This window comes from Rhineura floridana, chromosome 17 (assembly GCF_030035675.1).
Source record: "Rhineura floridana isolate rRhiFlo1 chromosome 17, rRhiFlo1.hap2, whole genome shotgun sequence".
Taxonomy (NCBI): domain Eukaryota; kingdom Metazoa; phylum Chordata; class Lepidosauria; order Squamata; family Rhineuridae; genus Rhineura; species Rhineura floridana.
Window position 1 is genome coordinate 12,490,242 of NC_084496.1, and position 6,981 is coordinate 12,497,222.

General features: G+C 41.6%; 1 long non-coding RNA gene across 1 annotated transcript; it reads right to left on the minus strand.

Annotated features, from left to right (window-relative positions):
- Positions 1-2,214: 2,214 nt before the first annotated feature.
- On the minus strand, positions 2,215-6,117 carry LOC133372040 (uncharacterized). The gene is made up of 3 exons (XR_009759443.1): positions 6,030-6,117; positions 4,280-4,378; positions 2,215-2,863 (listed from the first exon to the last, which is right to left on the minus strand). It is a non-coding gene; the product is annotated as an uncharacterized LOC133372040 (long non-coding RNA).
- Between the last annotated feature and the right edge of the window lie 864 nt (positions 6,118-6,981).

The window sequence follows — 6,981 nt, forward strand, 5'->3', positions numbered from 1 at the left end:
GTTGGAGGTGGCGGCGGCTTTTAAGCCTCCCCCCCAGGATTGTCCAGCCGGCCCCACATGACCTCCCTCCTCTCCTCGGGACAAACCACCTGAGTCTTCTTTCAAAAGGAAGAGGGTGGAGTCAAACTCACCCCCGTGTTGGTGGGAACGTTCTTATCAGGAGGTCTGTTCCACACAATACAGGAAGTGGACCTCTAGCTTAGGGGCACCTTCTCTTTGGAATTTCCTCCCCTTAATTATCAGACAAGGCCGGCATCATCTCTGTTATCATTTCGGTGCCTGCTGAAGACTTTCCTCTTTCAACAAGCCTTTTAAGAAGAGACCTTATCCCAGTCTGCATCTGTATTGGAATAGTTTTTAGGGTTTTTTTACAAGATGTTTTAAAGATTTTTTAAAAAGATTTTTAAATATGCTCCCTTCATTTTTCAGGGAGTTCCGGTAATGTCTGGAAAGTCATTCTTGCCTTAAATAAATCTCTTTTTTGGCAGTCAGAGTTATTTATGACACCTGTTGTTTTTAGTGTTGCAAAGCTGGCAATTTGTAAGTTTTCCATTTTGCTTGATCTCAGTGAAAAGGGGCAGATCTCAAAACAGAGGAAACTGCCAGATCATATCATCACTGAAATTGATATTCCACCCTTCATCTAAAGGCTACAGGGTTGGAGGGGTCATTTAAGGGAAGGGCCATAGCTCAGCAGTACAGTGTCTGCTTTGCATGCTGAAGGTTTCAGGTTCAAACCTCAGCATCGCCAGGCAGGGCTGAGAGTCCTTGTCTGGAACCATGGAGAGCTGCTGCCAGTCAGTGTTGACAACACTGGGCTAGATAGACCAATGGTCTGACTTGATAGAAGGAGGCATCCTATGATTCTATGTCTTAAAAGAAAGACAGTATCTCAGTGGTAGATCACCTACCTTACCTGCAGAAGGTCCCAGGTCTAATCCTCTGCATCTCCAGATAAGGCTGGGAACGTCCCCTGCCAGAACCCCTGGAGAGCTGCTGCCAATCAGTGTAGACAACATTGTGCTAGATTGACTCATGTTCTGACTCAGTATAAGGCAGCTTCCTATGTTTCCTCTTAGAGTGATATAATATCATCAATTTTCATTGCTCCCTGGGGGACTTGCTCTACTCTGTGCAAAGCCTGTACAGGGAAAAACATGCTCACCCCCCATGTAAAACACTGGATTCTAGAGCAGATTACTGCAAAAAGAAATAAAAATCCATCTTGATATGATTGTATGTGTGAGTGCAGGGTTTCCACCCATCCCCCCATATATTCCTGCACATCAATTAAACAGAGGGGGATTCTGACGATAAATGTATATGAAATGGAAATGGGCTGCCTTCAAGTTGATCCCGACTTATGGCGACCCTATGAATAGGGTGTTCATGGTAAGCGGTATTCAGAGGTGATTTACCCATTGCCTTCCTCTGAGGCTGAGAGGCAGTAACTGGCCCAAGGTCACCCAGTGAGCTTCATGGCTGTGTGGGGATTCGAACCCTGGTCTCTCAGATACCGGAAATACCTGTTTGAAAAAAAAAATACAGAATCACAGAGAATGGGTAAATCATTGATTTCATTTCATAAATAAAACCAGGTAGTTAGAAAATACTATTTACTTTTTTATGACAGCCATTTAAAATAACTTTTAAATAAATATATAGGCCACCCAATATGGATATGTTCTCTGGGTTGCTTAGAATAAAATGCAAATGATGTTGTTGTTAGGTGCCTTCAAGTCAATTATGAAGGAATCAGTGACCTCCAAGAGCATCTGTCGTGAACCACCCTGTTCAGATCTTGTAAGTTCAGGTCTGTGGCTTCCTTGATGGAATCAATTCATCTCTTGTTTGGCCTTCCTCTTTTTCTGCTCCCTTCTGTTTTTACCAGTATTATTGTCTTTTCTAGTGAATCATGTCTTCTCATGATGTGTCCAAAGTATGATAACCTCAGCTTCATCATTTTAGCTTCTAGTGAGAGTTCTGGTTTAATTTATTCTAACACCCAATTATTTGTCTTTTTTGCAGTCCATGGTATGTGCAAAGGTCTCCTCCAACACCACATTTCAAATGAGTTGAATGCAAATGATAGTGAAATGCAAAACCCAGGGCACAGGTTATTAATTCCATTTCATTTATGAATCGTTTCCCAGAAAGTATCTTGAAGCAGTTTAACAATTAAAAAACATCAACAATAAAAAACAATTGCAGCAATTCATACATGAAAAAAAAGTAAAAGAATTTCACAAACAAAAACAATGTCATATATATGAACAAGTTCAAATCCAAAGCAGAAGGGATGGATAGCCTGTGGCACTCTAGATGTTGCTGGAATACCGTTCCCATAATCCTTGACAGGAACTGATGGGAATTGGAGTCTGACAGCATCTGGAAGGCCACTGGTTCCCCATCCCTGCAATACAGATTCAGACTTGGACCACATTCACACACTTTAAACAGTTGTGGCTTCCCAGAGTGGTTTAACAGCCAGTCCCTCTTCTCAGACAACTCTGGTAACTGTAGCTGTGTGAGTGCAATAGAGGTCTTCTAACAGCTCTCATCACTCTTTACAAACCACATTTCTCAGGATTCTTTGGGGAAGCCATGACTATTTAAAGTGGAATAATAGTGGAAGAAATGTATGGTGTGGATGTGGCCCTAGATAAAATATGCTTAGCAGAATTTTGGAACAGCCCTTTGGGGTTCATCTCAGTGTAGTATCTAAATAAATTTATAAACATATATATCCTGCAATGCTACAAGATGAGTAGCAGAATTATAGCTCCAAACTATATCCACATTAGTAGCTGATGGCTATATTAATTGATTGAGCGTAGGAAGCCAGTTTTTCATTCCTTGCATTCTGAAAAGGAAAAAAAAACACATTGTCAGCATTCCAGTCTGATTTCTAGAGTCCAGTCATCAGAAATGCAACATCACCATTTAATTATTAATATCCATAGTTATCTAGTGATGTGTCTTTGGGAGCTTGCTCGAAGAACATTGAGCAAAACACCCTGTGCTCCAGCATTTGATTCCTGCCAGTCTCTTGCATTCTCATTTAGACCAAATGACAAGAAGTTCAACTCGAAAAATGTGGCAATGTGCTGACTGAGGTTGGGGCTCATTAATTTTTAATCAACCTTTTATTTGCCATGGCTTTGGAAATGAACTGTTACTAATGACTAGTCATATGTCAGTCTAATGAATGGGAGACAGACTTCCATTACAATAATGAAATTAGCTGGTTTGGAGTTTGGTTACATATCAATGGCACATGGCCACAAGTAATTGTGACATTGCATCGCTTGCTTGTGTTCAAGCTCTGTTTATTCATGTAAGGTCATTTAAGGCAGGGCAAGCCAGTATATAAGGCTATGCATTAGGGATGGAAAGATCTGCCAGTTTTGGTTCTCCCAGTCTCATTTTTCCAATCTTAAATTCAGTTCTCCACATTTCTGCAGCAATTTGTATTTTTTTTTAAAAAAATCCTCATGAAAATTCTCCAGTGTATTTCTCCTAAAAAACACATTTTTGTAGGCAATTTTGACTAATGTACACATTTTTGCAACCAATTTCTCGTCATATAATGCATGTTATTTTCATTCATATATTCATTTTTGTGCACACTTTCCCCCAATAAATGCATTTTTGTAAACATTGCTTGGTTGGTGAACTGCACTGCAAAATTCAAATAAGTGCAGATTTCAAAGAAAGGCTGTGTTTCAGTTCTCATATTGCTTCAGAAAGTGTGAATTTGACAGACTCGGCTTGAAATGCGAATTGAATTTCTTAACCACCCTACTGTGCACACTAAATCCCGGATCCCCAACCAAATCGGATCAATTTGGATCAACCTGGGATTGAGCTGGATCAGGCTGAGGAAGGCCCAGATAGCCCCAGGCCGGGTAGGATCCCCTGAGAGTGATCTGGATCTGTCAAAAGGGGAGGGTAGCCTGGTGATGAGAGGGAGGGAAGGAGGCATGCAGGCAGCCTGTGTGTGCCTCCTTCTCCCTCCCACCAAATGTTTAATCAAGATTTAAACCCTAACTAAACACTGTACAAAGCTCCCCAGATTAGTTTGGGACTGGATTGTGGATGGGCTGGTCTCGGATCAGCCTAGGTCAAATTGGGGCCACTTGAAAGCACCAGATCAGGCCCTGAATCAGACTGGCAGGGCTGTAACAAACCGACCAGCATAGTTCATGTCATCTGTTCAATTTCTTCCATTTTAAAATGTGCCTACAGGCCTTATTAATAAAGATAAATAAATACATACGCATCAATTGCAGTGGGTGCAGTGGATCCATGAAATGGTGACAGAATACACAAGAAAGTAAAAAGGGTTGGGACATATGGGATTGCATCTGATTAGTTTCTGTTGGGTTTAAATGAAATAGAAACAGTTTAGTAGTTCTGTCTCTTAGCAGAGTATATATTTTACAAAGCGGAATGAGAATTAGCCAGCCCACCTTCCCCTCATACAGACTAGCTGAATAAAAGCAAAAGCTACTTTTTCTTTGGTAAAAAAGTAGTAAGAATGTATACTCACAACCTTTCATATGTTCAGGAAACAATAGGGGTATACACACCTTACTTTGTATCCGGGTACAAGCCCTCTGTACCTGGCTTCAGCTGCTCTTGAGGAAGAGTATGCTCATGGTGATTTGAAAAATCACCACATGTACAGGTTCCCTGATAGGCTCCAGGGCTGTGGAGTTGGCAGCCAAACCTTCAACTCCAACTCCTCTATTTTTCTACTGTACGACTCCGACTCCAACTCCACCCAAAATTGCTTCTGACTCCACAGCCCTGGAAAGCGCTGTAAATGTCTTTTTTAATTGGAAGCTCTCGTAGGAGCATTTTTATCACTGCCTCAGTATGCGCTGATCTTGGCATCACAGCATTTGTCTTCATCTGGGTTCGGTGTCATACACTGATGCACAAAATGTTTTCCATCTTGAGGTATGGTGAAATGCTCAACTACAGCTGACTTCATGGGAAGCTTCTTTGACATTTTGAATTTATATTTTAAAAAATTTGTCAATCAAAATTTATTTTGAAGCTGGAGTCAGAGTCGGAACATTTCTACCGACTCCGACTCCACCCAAAATTGCTTCCGACTCCAACTCCACAGCCCTGATTAGGCTCTAGCTTGCAGAGAAAAGGCAGAAGTAGGTAGTAGATTTTAGTCCATGATTGGGATGTTCTGGCAGAGAAGCCTCTGGAGGCTTGTCTCTCCTGCGGCTTAGTGGAGATTGCACAAAAAAGGAACAACTCTTAACAAAGAAGAGGAAGAGAAGGGGGAAATATCACCTGGTCATCAGGTTACATCACAATAAACAAGCATACAGATGTCCCCAAATTCTGGCTAGAAGGGACATCTCCCTATTAAAAGCATGCAAGCTTGCTTATCCCAAGAGTTTCAACAGGAAGTGGGATGCCTTTTTGCAATTTCTATTCTACAGCTTCAGACTGCTTCTTTGAACATGGTTGTTTTTCCTTCCCACGTAAGTTGTGTCTCCACTTCCTCTGGTTGCCAAGTTTTGTAATTCCTAGTTTGGAAGTATGAATCTCGAAAATAGGAGAGGAGCATCGTAGCCACAAGCGTTCTTCTCTGAGTCAGGGAAGCTGAATCCTCTCTCTGTTGTCTCCCTCCCACCACCACGGCCTGTGCTTCAGGCCAGATCTTGCTGGAGAAACAAAATACCAGGCAAAAACAATAACACAGTATAACAAAACAGAGATACTAACATAAATACAGTAAGACCGAAATTTGAAAAACAGAAATTTAGTAAAAACTGAATTCCCTCGGTGGGTCAGGCAAAAATATATGTCTTTGCAAGTTGTCTGAAGCCACTGATGAATGATGCTTCACGTATGGCGCATTTTCACGTGTTAAAAATATTTTGTTTCATAATCTGATGCCTGCTTCATTGAGGACACATGGTTAAAACATGTTTAATCTCACCAATACATTGACTAAAAGTCCTGCTTGTAATCTTCAGCTCAGGTTTTCTCTGACTCACCGAGATTAAGCCATGTGCTGAATCCATCGTGTTTGTTTGTTTAATTAGGGAGTGAAGTTTAGCTGAGTCCTGCAGCAGAAGCTGCCATGTGTAATGCAATAACTAAGATTCTTTATGGGACCCAACAGGTGCTCTGAACTTTCATTTAGCAGCTGGCAAAATATTAAAGTGACAGTGTGATAATTTAGCTGATGGGAGTCCTCTGGACCTTGACCAGGTAGCGGAGAAGCATGGATCTATCCTGGTCCTGGAAGTATCAGGTGGTTCCTATTTCTTCCCCTTCATGCTACTTGAAATACAACGTGAGGCTCACACAGAGGGCTGGACCTATTGCCGCTCAAAGTCAGTGGCTGAAATAACACTGGCATGATGCCTCCTGTGTCTGAATCGCAGATCTGTCACAGATCTACTAGCCATGATGGTTGGAGGCAGTATGTCCCTGAATGGCAGTTGCTGGAAACAACAGGAGGGGAGAGTGTCCTTGTGCTCAGGTCCTGTTTGGGGGCTTCCCACAGGCATCTGGTTGGCCACTGTGAAAACAGGATGTTGCTGCCCATGGCAACCCTTTGTCAAGCACTTTTATCAAGATATGAGTACCAAAACAAAGAAACAAACAAAAAGCACTGACTGGCCCACAGTCTCCATTCAGAGAGGTCCAGCAGTTGTTAACATGGAATCTGGACTTTGAAATAATAATAATAATAATAATAATAAAATTTATTTATTGGTCGCCTATCTGTCCAGGTTAAATGGTGCAGGAATGATGTCCTCTATAAGAACACAAGGGCCCAAGACTCAACAGACGGCATGTAAAAGGTGATAATGGAACCATGAATCTTCTTTCACTTGCTTAGAAGAAAAATGAGGAATCTGCTAGTGACAGGCAGGCAGGCTCCCTAGACAAATGAATCAATTTGTATTATAGTGCAGATCCACTGACAAAAAATGCTGA